Consider the following 16,995-nt stretch of genomic DNA (forward strand, 5'->3'; position numbering starts at 1 on the left):
ATAAAGAGGGAAAGGAGAACTACATTGTGATGTTCGTGTTTGCTTTTAAAGATTTTAATAGTTCTCTAAATTTCATGTATTTGGCTGGAAAAATAAAAAGTACAATAAATAGAACAATTTGTACAGAAGTGCCACCTCCACTAAAGAGCTTGCTGTTCCCTTAAACCTTGGGCTAGGCAAGATGGAGACCATCATTGGCTGTGTTTTATATATGTTTTTTATGTTGTTTGGCTAGATTGCCCATCTGGGTCAGCATTTATTGTGTGATTTTTATTTTTATTTTGGAGTTAGGTTGCACAAAAATCAAATATGGTAGACAAAGTATATCTAGTGTATGCAACTTGAATTTTGTTTCTGATTTGGCCATCCATAAGTTCATCTGATCTTAGGCTGCTACTTCCTTGCCTATCCTATGTCTATAGAATAATGTTTGCCAGGTCTGTTTCCAAAAAATAGTGGACAAGTGGGGGGGGGTGTTTAAGTAGTAAAAAAATTTTAAAAAAATTTACAATTATATATTTTCTTACAAACTTTTTAACACGTATTAAAATAATCACTTCAAAACTTTACTTAAAATTCAAAACATCAAATATAATAATATGTAAAATATTAAATTACATTTTACTTTGCTGTCGTGTGTATTTTTTATTTGACTGCGCAGCTTTGATCAATTCTTTGTGTTTAAGGAATAATTCTTTAATTTCAGTACAACATTGAGAAATATTAAAAAATATACAAAGTTCACTTCGAACTGATGCTACAAGCAGTCGGTTACGTTCGTCAGTCCACAAATTTCCCATGACGCTGAAAATTCGTTCAACGTTTGCATTTGATACCGGAATTGATGCACAATACTGGAACAGTTTCAGTAAACTCGGAGCTGGCTCTTTCTTGAAAAAGTATGTCCACTTATCAAGGGATGAATCGCCCTGCAGATGAACATAAACTTCTTCTAAGGCAGAAATTTCATCGAAGAGAGTGTTGGGTGGAAGTTCTTCTCACCATGATGATAATAACCAGATGTTCGTCATTTCTTCTAAAGTTGGAGGATTATTGCAATCAATTAGATTGAAACAACTTAGCGTCTCATATACTGAATCGGTGAAATTATACCACTTTTCTAGCTACGCAATGGCTCTTTGATACACGTTGATGGCTTCTTTCTTGAACTTTTGCACGGCATTCTCAGGCAAATGTTTTTTACGTAAGGCAAATAAAACTTTCATTCCAAAAAACTGCTCAGCATATTTTTTTTGCAAAGAATCACGCAGCTTACACATGATCATGTGAAGATCACATGCAAGAATTTTCTTGCTTTCCAGCTTCAGTAGGGTGTCTTGCATTATTGACATGAAGAAGTGCGTGAAATATAAATACAATTCTGAAATTGTTGGTTCATCATCCTTTGCGAGTTCATTTTCCTGATCCGAAATAAGGTTCCAGATAACCTTATGGCACTCATCAGATCCAAGAGAAATAAAATACGATTTTAGAGGTATCCAGTTTAAAAGAAGTCTTTTGACCGCTTTAAACAAACTTAACCAACGTGTTGGAACATGGCGCAAAACTTCATGGAATTCTGACTCGCAAAACTTACGTACCATTTCATCATAAAGCTTTTGAATAAAAAAAATGTCCACTATTTTGTGAAAAAAAATAGTGAACATAATGTGAAAAAAGCGGACTGTCCGCTCAAATAGTGGACACCTGGCAACCCTATTGTTCTAGGCCAGTAATAGAGATCCTGTGACTGCGTGCTCAGTAACCAATCCTAAGGCTCCTCATTCTTCCTTTGAGGTTCAAAGTTACCACAAATGGAAAATACTATATAGCTCAGAGCCAGTAATTAACTGGAAAACATTGTAATTGAATATAGGAATGACCTTGAGAGACAGGGCAAAAAGATCATGTCAGATAAGAGTTCGCATAGCCCACAGCTGAACAGAGAGCAGAGTAAGAGTCTCATGACGGAACCTCCCTAAATTGGGTCTGTAAAGGGGATGTTGGAAGAACTGTACTTTCACACTTACAAAATTCTGCTAATGTAGCTTAATTAGCTGATTAATTAGCTGATCTGCCTGTGTTTCTTATCTGGTCTACCTGGTAAGGCTGACAGCATCTGCCTTAATCTGAAAAAGCTTTTAGTTAAAGGGGTTTTAATTTTTTCCCTAAATGGGAGAATATTTCAGTCAAAGACCCTTCTCTACAGCCTGAATTTGAAGAAACACCTTAATTTTAGATTTTCCTATCTTTGTTCTCTGGCCTGAAAACACTAAAACATTCTTACTTTTCAGCTGCCTTACAATGCTTACATGATATGCTGAATCATGCTGACATGATTTGATTTTTCTGCTGCTCAAGACAGGGACAAGTTTTATTGTCTTGAAAGTAGTTTTAGTCATTGTTACACCTTTTCATACTCGTAATATTTTGTCTCAAGCAGGTTACGTATGAGTATGTCTGTATAGAACACAAAGGACTGTTGATCGTATGTTGGATCTGCGGCCTCATCAGCCCCAATACATTTGGAGGATGGTAGATGGAAGAAACTGCTCTATGTCATTAGCAAGAGAAAGTCATTTTGAATTACTTTCAGTTCTCTGAAGGCTACTGTTGCTCTCCAATTTTGTGTAAAGGGACTTTCCACAGAAATGAGATTGTGTAATTAGTACCTATTTATGCTTACTTGCTGTGCACAGTTAACACCTTTTACCCTTTTTAGTCAGTCATATACCCCAAATAAATTTTAAATGTTATGCAGTGAACCTTAATTGCAACTATATAGTATTTGCATTTTATTTGGTATTCCAAGTTTGTATTATACAGATTGTTAACTTTAATCACTTTTTGCTGTAGATGTATAGCCTAAGCAAGCCTTTTAGCAAATTCTGATTTAATATCATATTTTAGCCAAGAAATTTTGGTTATAAGTACTTTTCACAACTGTCCTGACTTTGTCAATTTAGTTTTGACTGACTTAGTCAACTTAGACTTTGAATATCAATTCTCTTCTGCTGGTTAATGACTGTAATAAAGTAATTTATATTTATGCAAATAAAGACTGACAAGCTTTGGCTTCTACAATGGATCGCCTGTTTACTCACACTCCAAACTGTTGATTAATCATACCTATGGTTAATTGAACCATAGATTCAATTAACCTGGAATGCCTAAATCAATAGGGACCAAAGCCACGCTAGATTTTGCAGAGCCTAGTAAGTACCTTATTTTCAAAGAGATAGGTCAAGTGGTATATTTTGGGAGGAGAGTAAAGGATAAAAAGAGTTACTGTAAAGAGTTATTGCAAAGCTTAAGTTTATTCTTCCAAAATGTGTAAACAGAAATACCAAATTTCTGATCACACTCACTCAAATCACAAAATGTTAGCAGCTTGAAGTTTTTGCACTCACGTTTTAAGCAATTATTTGATATGTCCTGATGTTAGGATGTTAACTCTGGAGAATGAGTGAAATTCCAGTCTTGTGTCAGATCTGCATTTCTGCTTGTTCCATCAATGGTATGAGCCACCCATCACTTTTTGAAATGATTAGACATTGTCCTCCAATTATTCCCAGCCCATCACAAAGACAACACTGGTTGTGTTTTGAAGCTCCACTTCAAAATGGCTGTTTCCCATCCTAAACTAAGCACTGACTGGGGGAAGCGGAATTTGCTTAATGACTGTGGTAATTCATTTAATGACTGTGGCAAAAAAGGTCATAAGATCAGTTGTGCTTTTCACATTGCTTAGTGAAAGACATTTTGGTCTCATTTTTGGTCATAAATCAAGGATTTTGACCTGAATATTTATATTTTTAATTCTTAATGGTTTTTACAGTTGTTTTTAATTATTTTGTTTTTACTGAATGCCACCCAGACACACATATATAAGGTTTAGTGATATATAAATAAAATACAACCTGAAAACTGACTACCCTAATGTTTTACACATTTTCTCTATAATGAAATTGGAAAGTTCCTGTTTCACCATGTCCAATTCCATCACAAGGGAAGTATGTGTGTGTCCTTGCTTCAGACTTCATCGAGTAAACATAAAAAGAGGATGGGTGAGTCATTCTTACTTCCTTTCTTCTCTCTTCATTTTTCTTGTAATTTTGGGATAGTTTTCCTTGCTGAGAATATTCTTATAATACTAAGAAAGAGCAATATACCTTCATGACTTCAGTTACTCTTACATGAGTACCAAGTACAGGACGTAAATGCAAAATTGTTAAATGCTCAGGGGAAAGGGCATCTTGTAAAGTGACATATGGTTATACAAACAGGCTGTTCCTCATACATTTACAATAGTACACAGGTCTCTGTTAATTAATGTACAGCTTTCCCAGAAAGCTGAATGTGTGTTAAAGTTCTACTGCCATTTTACTGTGTTTAACAGTGCATTACATTTTTTTAACACTTCTCACAAAATACTGAGAAAGCAAGCTGTTCAAAATTAAGAAAGACATCAGTAGGGCGTTTCCATGGTCCTGTTCATTTCTGCAAGATATGTGCAAGAGACCTTCCTACCGGATCATGTTCTCAATATAGAACCGTACCTCTAAGACAGAGGTGGGGAACGATGGGCCCTTTATGATTTGTGGACTTCAACTCCCAGAATTCCTGAGCCTGGCTCAGAAATTCTGGGAGTTGAAGTCCACAAGTCATAAAAGGGCCATTGTTTCCCACCCCTGCTCTAAGATATATTCCAGTGTGAATCATATTGGCCTTAATCTAGTCCTCACCACAGAATTTAATCAGTTTCTGTCAATTCACATGCCTGGATTAAAGGATGCCGCTCCATCTTCAGCAAGATCCCACCACAAAGTGTATAAAATGAATGTCACTTAAGCCTCTTTTCAGGATAATTAATAAGGTGTCCTGTTCTGGGCCTACCTCCAGATTTCAATGTAACCACAAGTATGATCACACTTTTCTCTGGTCACTGCCCAGCACCTGCCGCCATAAATTTTCTTCCAATTTTATCTTCTGAATTAAGAAGTTTCCTCTACTTCCACTCACTTTTTAAAAATCCAACTGTTAAAATATGTGGCCTCATTGTTTCTTCCGACCAACTTTTCCTTCTTTTATTACCACCTCCCCCTCCCCAGCCACGCTTCCCCTCTGACACACACTTTGAAAAAAGAATGCAGTTTATCACCCAATGAGATCTGTCCAAACTTAAACAAGACAAGAACAATACAGTCAATTTCAGTCTCTTTCGTAAATGCAGTCTGTCCATTTTAACTTGCAGCCCCAGATAAAAGGGAGACTAAAAATAAAAGTAGGAAGAGAAGAGTGGTACACTGGATAATGCAAAGCTGAAATGGTACAAAAGGAAAGTAGTTTTAAGGGTTGAGAGAGTAGCTGGTTTCCTTCTGGTTAACCCCAGTCAATGTTTCAGATAACCACGGTTAGGATATTCCCCCCCACACACAAACACACTTTCCCCCCCCCCATAAATGGGCAGAGTGGGAGATGCTTTAAACCAGAAATAGAGGAATTGTTTAAGAGTACATGCCTTCCAAGAAGCACCATCTGACTCCATATTATCACTTTTAAATTATTTCTGTTTACTTGAATGCATATATTTGTTCCCCTGTTGGTGTACTGTGCTTCTTGATTTGATGTCAGACTTAAACATGTTAGGACTAACCTGATCTGTGCTGCAAAAATCCAGACAACCACAAAGTGTCAGCAAAAAGAGGGCAGGTATGCTTTGCTGCCATCTGGTGGTCATCAAGCTTTTTGCAGTGCTGATCTGATGACAGTAGTTTTATTAATTCCAGAATTTTCTCATTCTGAGGAGTGCAGGTAGCTTCCAGAAGACACCTTTTAATGGACATTTGCTGTATTCCTTCATGCAATTTTGTGTTGGATCCAGATGATCTTGTCCTCAGCTTCTAATTATTATATATTTTCTCACTGTTTTGTAGAAAAAAATATCCGTTAAGGAGAGAACAATTTCTGCAATGACTTTTCTTATTGACTGAACTTATATCCTACAGCAATCAAGTAACAAGCATAAATTCCAATAATAATCAAAATTTCCATGGTAAAAACCAGCATGGATTACAAGAAAATGAATAAAAATAATTAAAATGCAATATATCAAGAATAGACCATGCCACACACCATGGCAAACAATGGTATTGTTTCAGAAAAACACTGTCATCTTACCTTGGCTTCCTTCACCTCCCAGAAGTGTGAGATCACTAGCAGCCCTCCAAGATCTAATGAGATGGGCTGATTCTGGTTGAAACAATCAGCTCCGCAAATGCCCAAATTCCAAATTCCATTTTTTGGTTAACACCAGAATCTTAAATTGTATGTAGATCTGTAACCAATGCAGGGTCAGGAAAATGGATGTTATTTGCTCCCATTGCCAAAAGCTAGCAAGTAGATAGGTCACTACATTCTGGACCAGTTGCAGTTTCTGGGTGGTGAGACTGGCTGGTGAAGAAACATGAATTACTTTAGCTAGCTTCTCCTGCACTAGATAGAGTCAAAATTGATGCATTAGCTAGGCAAATGCCTCATTAGATATGCCTGTTTTAGCAGGAGCTATGAATCTACAAGGACCTGCCAGTTGTGAATTTGCTCTTTAATGGGTAATGCCTGTCCATCCAGAAGCAACAATGATGTTGACTGAGGACCAAGATATAAATATAGTAATTTTATTTTACTTGGGTTCAGTTTCAGTATCACTCCACTTCAGGACTACCTTTGACGGAAGTCCAGACAAACTGGCTTTTTATCTAAACCGAGTTTGGGCCTACATTGACCACTACAGGGACGGCTACCTAACCAACCAAGAGATGATCTCCACCATCACAGACAACCTAGAGGACAAAGCAGCAGAGTGGGTGACTCAACTCCACAATGAGGGCGCCCCAGAACTCAAGAACATTGATTACTTTCTGCAACGAAAAGAAAGTACAAAGAGATTAGTTACAAATTAGTCTAACCTCCCCTTCCTCCCCCTGGAGGTCCCTTAGGTTTCTGGGGGTACTCGTCATGGAACTGCTTGACCAACCTATCCGCCTTTACATCCCAGCTCTTGACCAAGTGGCTTCAGAGAGGGGTTACCCCTTCCACTGTACCAGGTACCTGCCCCTATACAATTCTGAATCCAAAATCTTCTTTACCTTGTAATGTGTCTCCCCCTGCACCACTATTGGTTTCGGGGCTGCCCGGTCTACCAGTCTAATCAGGGAGCCTACCACTGGCTTCAACAAACTGCTATAGAAGACCCAATGCACTTTCCCTAGCAAGTGAGGGAGGCTAAGCTGTACTGTAACAGGGTTAATCATTTTCACTATAGGGAAAGGCCCGACAAACTTCGGCCCTAGCTTTTTGCATGGGAGCTTTCATCTTAGATATTTTGTAGACAGGTAAACCTTGCTCCTGACCCAGAATGGCTGCTGGGGACTGTGGTGTTTGTTGGCTTGTGCTTTACAGGTTTTTGCCGCTTCCCGCAATGCCAGCTTCATATTTTCCCACCTCTGCTTCAGATAATCCATCCACTCATTTAATGACATAGATAAGGGAGGCTCCCTGGGAAGTTCAGGCATGGGAACAAATTCCATGCTGCTGGTGATCTGGAAAGGGGTCATGCCAGTCCTTCTATGAACAGCATTACTGTATGCCACCTCAGCGAATGGCAGCAGCTCTGTCCAGTTAGACTGCTGATAGTCGCTGAGGTGGCATACAATAATGCTGTTCATAGAAGGACTGGCATGACCCCTTTCCAGATCATCAGTGGCATGGAATTTGTTCCGCCTGTCAACCCTGAAGCTGACCTGACTGAAGCCATTTTTGACCGCTTCTATGTTGCCACACTGGAGCTGAGAGATAGGAAAGGGGAATTTGAGAAAGAGGGGATTCTGTAGCCAAAACAAAATATTTTCTCTTGGAAACCAAGGACATTCTCACACTTGGTTGGAGGAAGACGGAGTGATACTACCTGGCTGTCAGTCCGCACCGTGATTTGGACCATGTGACTGATTATTTTGAGAAAGTAGAAAAACTTTTACTTTTAACTAAGGGGAAACCATGGGAGACTTCAGAGTCTGCTTTCACCAGATATGTGCCAATATGATATTTCCAATAAAGCTATTTTTTGAGGAATATACCTTCCTCAGAGTTTTGCTTGCTTTGGATCTATTACTTGGAACCCTGACATTCAGTCTGTTTTCTCCCATCCAGGTTTTTACAATAGTTGAATATTATTAGCATATAGACCCCCTGACTGAAACTACCACTAAGGAAAGAGTAGAACCATTGTAAAACAGGACTTCCCATCCCCATCCCTCATAAGTGGACAGTAAGATACCATGGTCAATGATACTGAAGGCCACTGAAAGGTCCAAAAGGACAAGGAGTGGTACATTATTGACACCCAAATCCTGAAACAGGTCATTAAAAAAAACCCAACCCCTTCTGTCTCTGTCTCATCCTGAAATTTGACTGAAAATCAGACTGGCTGATAATCCATTTCAACTAGGATGCTGGTTTGCCACTACTGTACTGCCAACAGTGTCTCAAAGAAAGTTGGAAACAGAGAGATGTCCAACTCCCCTAGATTGTCTGTTTCTTTCAAGGCTGTTGAAAACTTCCCCTCCTATAAGAAGGAAATTTTTAGTCTCCCAGAGGCAAGTGGTCACCTCTCTACCTGCTCCTTGCATTATCCAGGATAGTCAAGGGTCTAAAAGGGAGATGGTAAATGACAATGTAGATGGCAGATGATCTGCTTCCACCAAGGTCACAGAACCAAAGAAATCCCAGGTAACCTCATAAGATTACCTGTCACTTTGGCCACATGAAGAGTCAAGTCTTCTGCAAATCTGAGTGATTTTACCAGCAAAGTGCTGGACAAACTGGTCAGATGGCAGTTCTTCATGTTTTCCACAGCAGGAAGTTGGTCACTCTAAATAAGGCTGCTGGGTGACAGCCCATTGACACAGTAAAGGAGGAATACACCGCCCCCTTGCTTCCACATTGTAGACTTGAATATAGACACATACCATGCTCCGTCCAATTCACTTGTCTTCCTCCAACAATCCAAGTGTCATTTCAGATGTTTCATTTTCAAGAGAGTTTTTGAAAACCATGTCATCAACGGGACTTGGCTGGTAGGAAGACACCATTTGGAGGCAATGTTGTCCAGAGCCTGGCACTTTCTGCAGCCATTTGCACACTAGATAGTGGCTAGAACTTCTTGTCCAAGAGTTGGGAAATTTTCGAAGTGGATGCTGGATTTGGATCCATTAGAAATCTGGGGTGGACCACCCAAATAGGCTCATGGAGGTCCACATATGGCTCTGAATTTTAACCAGATTAGAACATAATCTGACTATGGCAATGGGGTGATACAAATCCCTTCCTCCTCCTCATCAACCAGCCATCTGAGATGAGTACAAGATGTAACCTCCGATATGAATCAGGCTCAAGATTATATGAACAAGACCATGGTTGTTATGGAGGACATGAATTCCCAAGCTTGCTTGGAGTTGGCTCTGATGGTGGGCAGCTTGAAATCCCCAAGCATTCTCCAAGCCCTGCTCAGAAACCAACTTCAAGAAGGTAATCCTGATGAGATATCTAAATAAATTTATACATTCATTTCATAATGGATTTTATTTTATTTATTTATTTATTATTGCGATTTATATGCCGCCTTTCTCCCAAGGGACTCAAGGCGGCTTACAAAATGACAATTTCCTATACAAATCACAATAAAATTAAATTAAAATCAACACCCCAATTAAAACAGTTTAAAATTATAACAGTGTACATCCAAACGGATCAGTTGAGTTGATGGAAGAGCCACGTCTTCAGCTCACGACGGAAGGGAAGGAGGTCGGGGGCTGTCCTGAGCTTGGTGGGCAATCCATTCCAGAGGGTCGGGGCTCCCACAGAGAACGCTCTCCTCCTGGGGGCCATCAGCCGACATTGTTTGGCCGACAGCACCCTGAGGAGGCCCACTCTGTGAGACCGCACGGGACGATGGGAGAGCGGCAGGAGATGGTCCTGCAAGTACCCCAGGCCTAAGCCATGAAGGGCTTTATAGGTAAGTACCAGCACCTTGAAACGAATCCGGAATGACACCGGCAGCCAGTGCAGCTCATGCAGGAGAGTATCGAGAAGCCCCTGTAATTACCCATGCGGCTGCATTCTGGACTAGCTGGAGCCTCTGGACGCATCCCAAGGGCAGCCCCATGTAGAGGGTGTTACAGTAGTCCAACCTAGAGATAATGAGGGCATGAGGTACCGTGGCGAGGGCATCCCGGTCTAGAAAAGGGCGCAACTGGCGCACAAGATGCACCTGTGCGAAGGCCCCCCTGGTTACGGCTGTCAGATGATCATCTAAGGACAGCTGAGAATCCAGGAAGACACCCAAATTGCGGACCCTATCGGAGGGAGTAAGGTCTCTCCTCCGATCACTAAAGATGGAACCTCCAGATCCCGGGATGCCGGCATCCACAGCCACTCAGTCTTGGAAGGGTTGAGTCTGAGTCTGTTCCTCCCCATCCAAACCCGCACCGCTTCCAGGCAGTGGGACATCACGGAAATGACTTCCAAAAAGACAAATTAGAGATAATATAAGAATAATTTTGGACACTTTAGAATACTATGAAGCACATCCTGAAAAGCAGATGGCCTTGATATTTTTAGATGCACAAAAAGCCTTTGATAACGTGAACTGGCGATTTACGATGCTCCAAATGGAAGAGATGGGCTTTGGCAGGAAATTTATCCAAGCAATTGAAGCCATTTATTCTAAGCAGATGGCAAAGGTAATGATAAATGGAGAGTTGACTGACTTTATTGAGATAGAAAAAGGCACTAGACAAGGATGTCCATTATCCCCATTGTTGTTTATATTGACATTGGAAGTTTTAAATAGAAATATTAGAGAAGAAAAAGAGATAAAAGGTTTGAAAATTAGAAAAGAAGAATATAAATTGCAAGCTTTTACAGATGACCTGGTCTTTATTATTGAAGAGTCATCAACATTAATAAATAAACTTATAGAAAATATTGGAGAGTTTGGGAAAGTCGCTGGCCTGAAAATTAATAAAGACAAGACAAAGATAATGACTAAAAATATGTTGAAAAAACAAAAAGAAAATGATGGAGATTTCAAAGATGCAGGTCACAAATAAGGTAAAATACTTGGGGATACATTTAACAGCAAGGTGTAGTTCATTGAAAGAAAAGAATTATAATAAGCTTAACAACAGATAGGACAAGACCTGGTGAAATGGGGGAACTTGCAGTTATCTTTGATAGGTAGGATTGCAAAAATTAAGATGAATATTTTGCCTAGATTGTTATACCTATTTCAGACAATCCCAATCAAATTAGACAAGAAATTTTTTGCAGATTTGAACAAAATGGTGCTGAAATATATTTGGCAAGGAAAGAAGGCAAGAATAAAATTTAAGTTGTTACAAGATGCTAAAACAAGGGGCGGTTTTGGTTTACCCAATTTTGAACTGTATTACCAAGCAGCTAGCTTAATGTGGATTAAAGAATGGATAACTCTGAGAAACACTAGATTGTTGAATTTGGAGGGACATGATTTGTTGATGGGTTGGCATGCCTTTCTATGGTACAAAGGAACTAAAATACAGGGGTATTTTAGAAGACACCAGATTTGTGAAGCCTTATTGTTGAACTGGGAGAAGGTTAAAAAATTCCACTACTTGAACATTCCAGTCTGGGTCTCTATAATTGAAGCTTTTTCTTATTCAGTGACATTTAGAAGGGAACAAATTATTAAATATAGGGAATTGTTGGATGAAAAGGGTGAACTTAAATTAAAGCAAGAAATAGAAGATCAGGGATGTAAGATGGACTGGTTTTCATATATGCAAATATTTACCAGATATTGAGAAGATCTCAAACAAGAAGGTTTTTACAATGTTTTGACTAATTTAGATAAGATTTTAATGGGTCCTGATGACTATGTAATTAAAAAAATATATGGTTATTTGTTAGAGGCAAAATTGGAAGAAGAACAAGTTAAAGAATCAATGAAGCATGGGGGAAGAATTTTGGATATGATATTGATTTAGAGAAATGGCAAAAATTGTGGTCACATAATTATAAAATGACAATGTCTACAGCATATAAGGAGAATTTGTATAAGATGTTTTACAGGTGGCATCTACCCCCAGCGAGGATAGCTAGAATGTTCCAGAATAAATCGGAGAAGTGTTGGAAGTGTCATCAGACTCCAGGATCTTACTACCACATGTGGTGGACATGCGCAGAAGCAAGGAGATTTTGGACCAAGATACACACGTGGTTAGAAAAAATGACTAAGAGACATATTGACTTTAAACCAGAGACATTTTTATTAGGGATCTTACCAGAGACATATAGTAAAGAATTGCAATATTTAATTGTGAATCTTTTAACAGCGGCTAGAATTGTATTTGCTAAAAATTGGAAAGGAGAAAAGATACCTATTGATGAAGAAATTATTAACAAAATGATTGAATGTGCTGAAATGAGTAAACCGACCTTTGAAATTAGAGAACAGGAAGATAAACAATATATTTGATATGGGACTTATTTTATCAATGGATAGATAATTAATCTTGGAGATAACTATGTAATAAATGGAAGTTGACATAAATTAAGTGATATAATTTCTAAAAGAAACGAGCTTGGGATGCCTAGTGATAATTACAAGAGGGGAGGAGCACAAAAGAATGTCACCGATCGATATACTGTCTGTGATTGTATAGAATGATGAATGTTTTTATGTTTTGTTTTTTGTTGTTTGTTTTAAAATAAAAAACTTTTATACAAAAAAAGAAGAAGATGATCCTGATGGATAGCAAGGAGGTTGGTATACCAGCAGGATCCTACAGGACTTTTGATTTATGATATGACGATTGTCTACAGTATTTAGAAGCACCTACACTTTCAGAATTGAAGATCACAATTGAAGAACAGAGACATGTTTTAAGTGCAAATACATCTATTTTCTAGGCAATAGGCAACTACACCCAATGAAGTGAAAGTTTCCATAGCATTTTAGTGCAGTCAGCTGTTCATTAGATCCTAGGGCAGTATCTGTATTTTTACTAAAATATTTCTCAGAAGTTCAGAGGGTTTTTCATGAAACGTAAAACCTGTTTTTCTCATCCATGTGATCAAAGCTGGAGGCTGTGAATTTGTCCTTTTTGCAATCTGTTATCCAGTGGACAATAAATAACATCGCATCATACCCAAATTACTTTCCATTGAATTATCATGCCATTAAAAATACAAGAACCTCTTTGCTGAATGTTCTCAAGGGTCATTTTTGGAATGGTAGCCAAACAGATGTTTTCTGGAAAGTTTTCAGAGTACATTACTCCACGAAAGACCATTCCTGTTGGTTGCCTCCATATTGACCAATACTCAGAAGTATGCTACCTTTCTACACTTCGTTCCATATAGGCATCCAGATTATTTGTAGATAAGAAATTATTTCTACAACACTATTCAACTGCAAGACGTATTGTCTTTCACTCCTATGACTTTGAACCCACAGCACTAGGTAACTCACACTACTTTCATTGTGAAAAAGTCTTGCAGGACACTTCAAGTTCTGTAGCACCAAACCAGAATTTTGTATTTGGAAAGAAAAGGAAAAGGTTCAAACAGACATCAGTGTAAGTTTTTTAGGTTTGTCAGTCTTAGAGAAATCCTAGCTAGTTATACTTAAATATTCTTAGTAACTGAAATACCAGCATTCGCCCTGCCAGGAATTTTGCATTTAAATCCTACTCTTTTAATCCACTTTGCTGAATTGTTATTTATACTTGGTATCAGGCTGATTTGCTGCCTCCTGGAGGCTGGTAGATTAAGTAACTCATTAATTATTTAGCTACACTTTGAAGATATGGAGAGCTGTATCATTAGCAACAAAGATAATTTGGTAAACACAGTAGTTTATAGAACTTTAACCTAAGGAGGTTCTAAGATGGAAAAAGGAAATTTCACTAAAAAGTTCCATGCAACCCTAGACACAGAAATGTTGATTCACCGTACAATAACACAAAGATCAGATTATTCAGATCCAGAGAGAGATATGTACAATTGCATGAAAGATAAAGTGCTCTTTCTCACAGGCAAGTTAAAGTGTTATTCACTAGTCATCAAGTGAGCAGAAAACTATAATGGTATAAAATGTACTGTATCTATGGAATCACTCTTCTATCATAGCTAGGATGACATCAAATAGCGGTCTCCAATGCATTTCTCAAGGCTTTCAATTTAACTTTAGTTAAATTTTATTATTTAGAGCAGATTCCTGAATTTAAGCATCTGTCAAAACTAACACTCATTTTGTGCATATATGTTGTGTATTAAAAAAGAGCTTAAAGGTTTTTTTTACTTTTTTTTACCAATCCTAGAGAGTATTATTGGGCTCCTTTTAAACATGAACTTAATACTGTTCCAGAAAAGCATTAACCTCTTGTTCAAAAGCAGCCTAGACAATGGTTGACAAGGGCAGGGAATATGGGACAATGAAGCAGCAGAGATCACTTCCCTTGGCAGCTTTCTCTATCCCTATCACCAATTGTGCAGGTGCCGTTTGTGGCTCTTCAAGTCAACAAGTCCCAGAATAGTTCAATGATCAGGAAAGCACAGCAGGACAAACTAACTTGAAAAAACAGACTCTCTTGCTGCCTAGAACTAAACAACACCAAGACAATTAAAGTAGTTAGTAGCACTGATGATCCCACTCTCCCAGGTCACCTGACTGTGACCATCAACTGAATGGACAGTGAAACACATTGGATTGCATCCGTGGGAAATGGATGTGATTTATGGCTGGCAATCAAATCTTTATTACAGTCAAAGACCAGCATACACTAACATCAGAAGTACTAGTCTAACAACCTTACATCTTTCAGATGAAAACAGTTTACCAAAATGTAACTAAAGAGTAGGTATTGACTATAGCTCTGGATGCTATTATTAAATCATTCTATTCTCCTCCATATTTGGGCAATGAGGAGAATAGATCACAGCCACTGACCTTTGATGTTCAGTATATTGAAAAGTTTCGCCTACTGAGTTCTGATATACAAGTTCCTGTTAAAGGCATAAAAGCAGGTCAGCATCTTTAAACCCATCCATTGACAATATGTTTTCTAACTTACTGATTTTACTTACTTACAATATTTACAGCCCTCCCTTTGGTTGATAGATCTCATACATGGATGATCATAAAAGAAACTGAACAATCAATGAACTTCTGAAAGCATAAATGCACCAAAGACAAATTCCTTGTGTGTCCAATCACACTTGGCCAATAAAGAATTCTAATCTAATAAGATTTCAGCAGTGAGTAGAAAAATTCCCATGCTAAACTTTTCAGGGACATGAAGTGAATGCTTAGAAACAACTATAGCCCTTCCCTCCACTCATTTTGCTTTAATGGAAAAGTCCTCTGACCGGGAATTTTTCTTTTCCTTGATCTCTCTGGCAGCAACAGGACAGAGAGGAGGTGATAGCGGAATGCAAATAAAATTCACCATCCACACCATAAGAGTTAGCTCTTTCCTATTTCATAATTATTCTGAAAAAAACTGGTTTGTTTTTAACCTAGTACACAAACAGAGTTACCAATTGTCCAGGTAAAAGAGTTGGTTTTCTTTTGCAATCTTTAACAGACGTAATGTTAATATTTTGCAGCAGAAGCAGTGGGTGACCTTGGGCGAGTCATTCTCTTTGAGTCCTAGGAAGGAGACAATGGCAGATCACTTCTGAAAAACCTTGCCAAAAAACCTGCAGGGGCTTATCCAGGCAGTCACCAGGTGTCAACACTGACTCAGAGGGAACCCTCCTCTCTCCCTCCAAAAAAAATCAGCATTCCCAAAAGTTATTTTTGGATACATAGATCCAGCTTTCTTGAGACACTTACAATGCTGAGAATGGTAGAAAGAAAGAAAAGAAGAGGATGACGGACTTGATTACAGCAACAATGGGTGCCCCATTGGAAGATCTGAAAGGACAGGGCGGGGACGGATCATCTTAGAGAAGTCACGTTTATGTGCTCCCTAACAAGCAAAACCAACTTGATGGCACACCATCAACTGAAGGTTAAAAATCCTCCTGAGATAAGTGAGCCTCTGCTGCTAGGATATGTAACAAGGACTCTCTTATGGATATATGAACATATGATGTTTAAGCCAATAATGGCTTTAAAGCAGGGGTGAAATGCTCCCAGTTCAGACCGGATCACCCGATCTGGTAGCAATGGAGGCGGGTGGTTCAGAGAACTGGTAACAAAAATCCCTGCCCCCTCCCCATTGCCCAGCTGAGCAGCGCGATCATCAGAGGCTTTTTATTTTTAAAAGCATTTTTTCTACAACCTCTTTGGCCGAAAAATGCTTTTAAAAGTTTTTTTAAAAAGCCTCTGATGATCGCACGGCTCAGCTGGGATCATCAGAGGCTTTTAAAAGCAAATGTTTTTAAAAGGAAAAAAAGCCTCTGCTGATCAGGCAAGTCAGCTGGGATCATCAGAGGCTTTAAAAGCATTTTTTTTACAACCTCTTCAACCGAAGAAGTGGTAGAAAAAATGGTTTTAAAAGTACAAAAAAAAAAAAGTTGGCCATGCCCACTCAGTCATATTACCACCACCACCACCACCAAGCCATGCCCACAGAAGCAGTAGTAAAAAATTTTACATTTCACCACTGCTTTAAAGGTGATAGACAGTGTTTCAATTGGGGTCTGGACGAGCCTGGAAGTTGCTAAGGCTGTTTCATAACTGTGGCATGTAATATTGTGATTATTGGCCCTAGCTTGCTTTTTCAATTTGATAACTAAAAAAGGAATGCAGAATACAAATTCTGCAGTAGAGAGAAGGAGAGGACTCAGATAAGGCTTTTGTTGTGCAATCACTTGTCTCATTCATGAATTCTTTTCTTTTGAAACGCCTGTGCATTCTTTGGCTTCATCTATTTTTATCTTACCAGA

Source organism: Pantherophis guttatus, chromosome 2 (genome assembly GCF_059756535.1).
Source record: "Pantherophis guttatus breed Tessera chromosome 2, ASM5975653v1, whole genome shotgun sequence".
NCBI lineage: Eukaryota > Metazoa > Chordata > Lepidosauria > Squamata > Colubridae > Pantherophis > Pantherophis guttatus.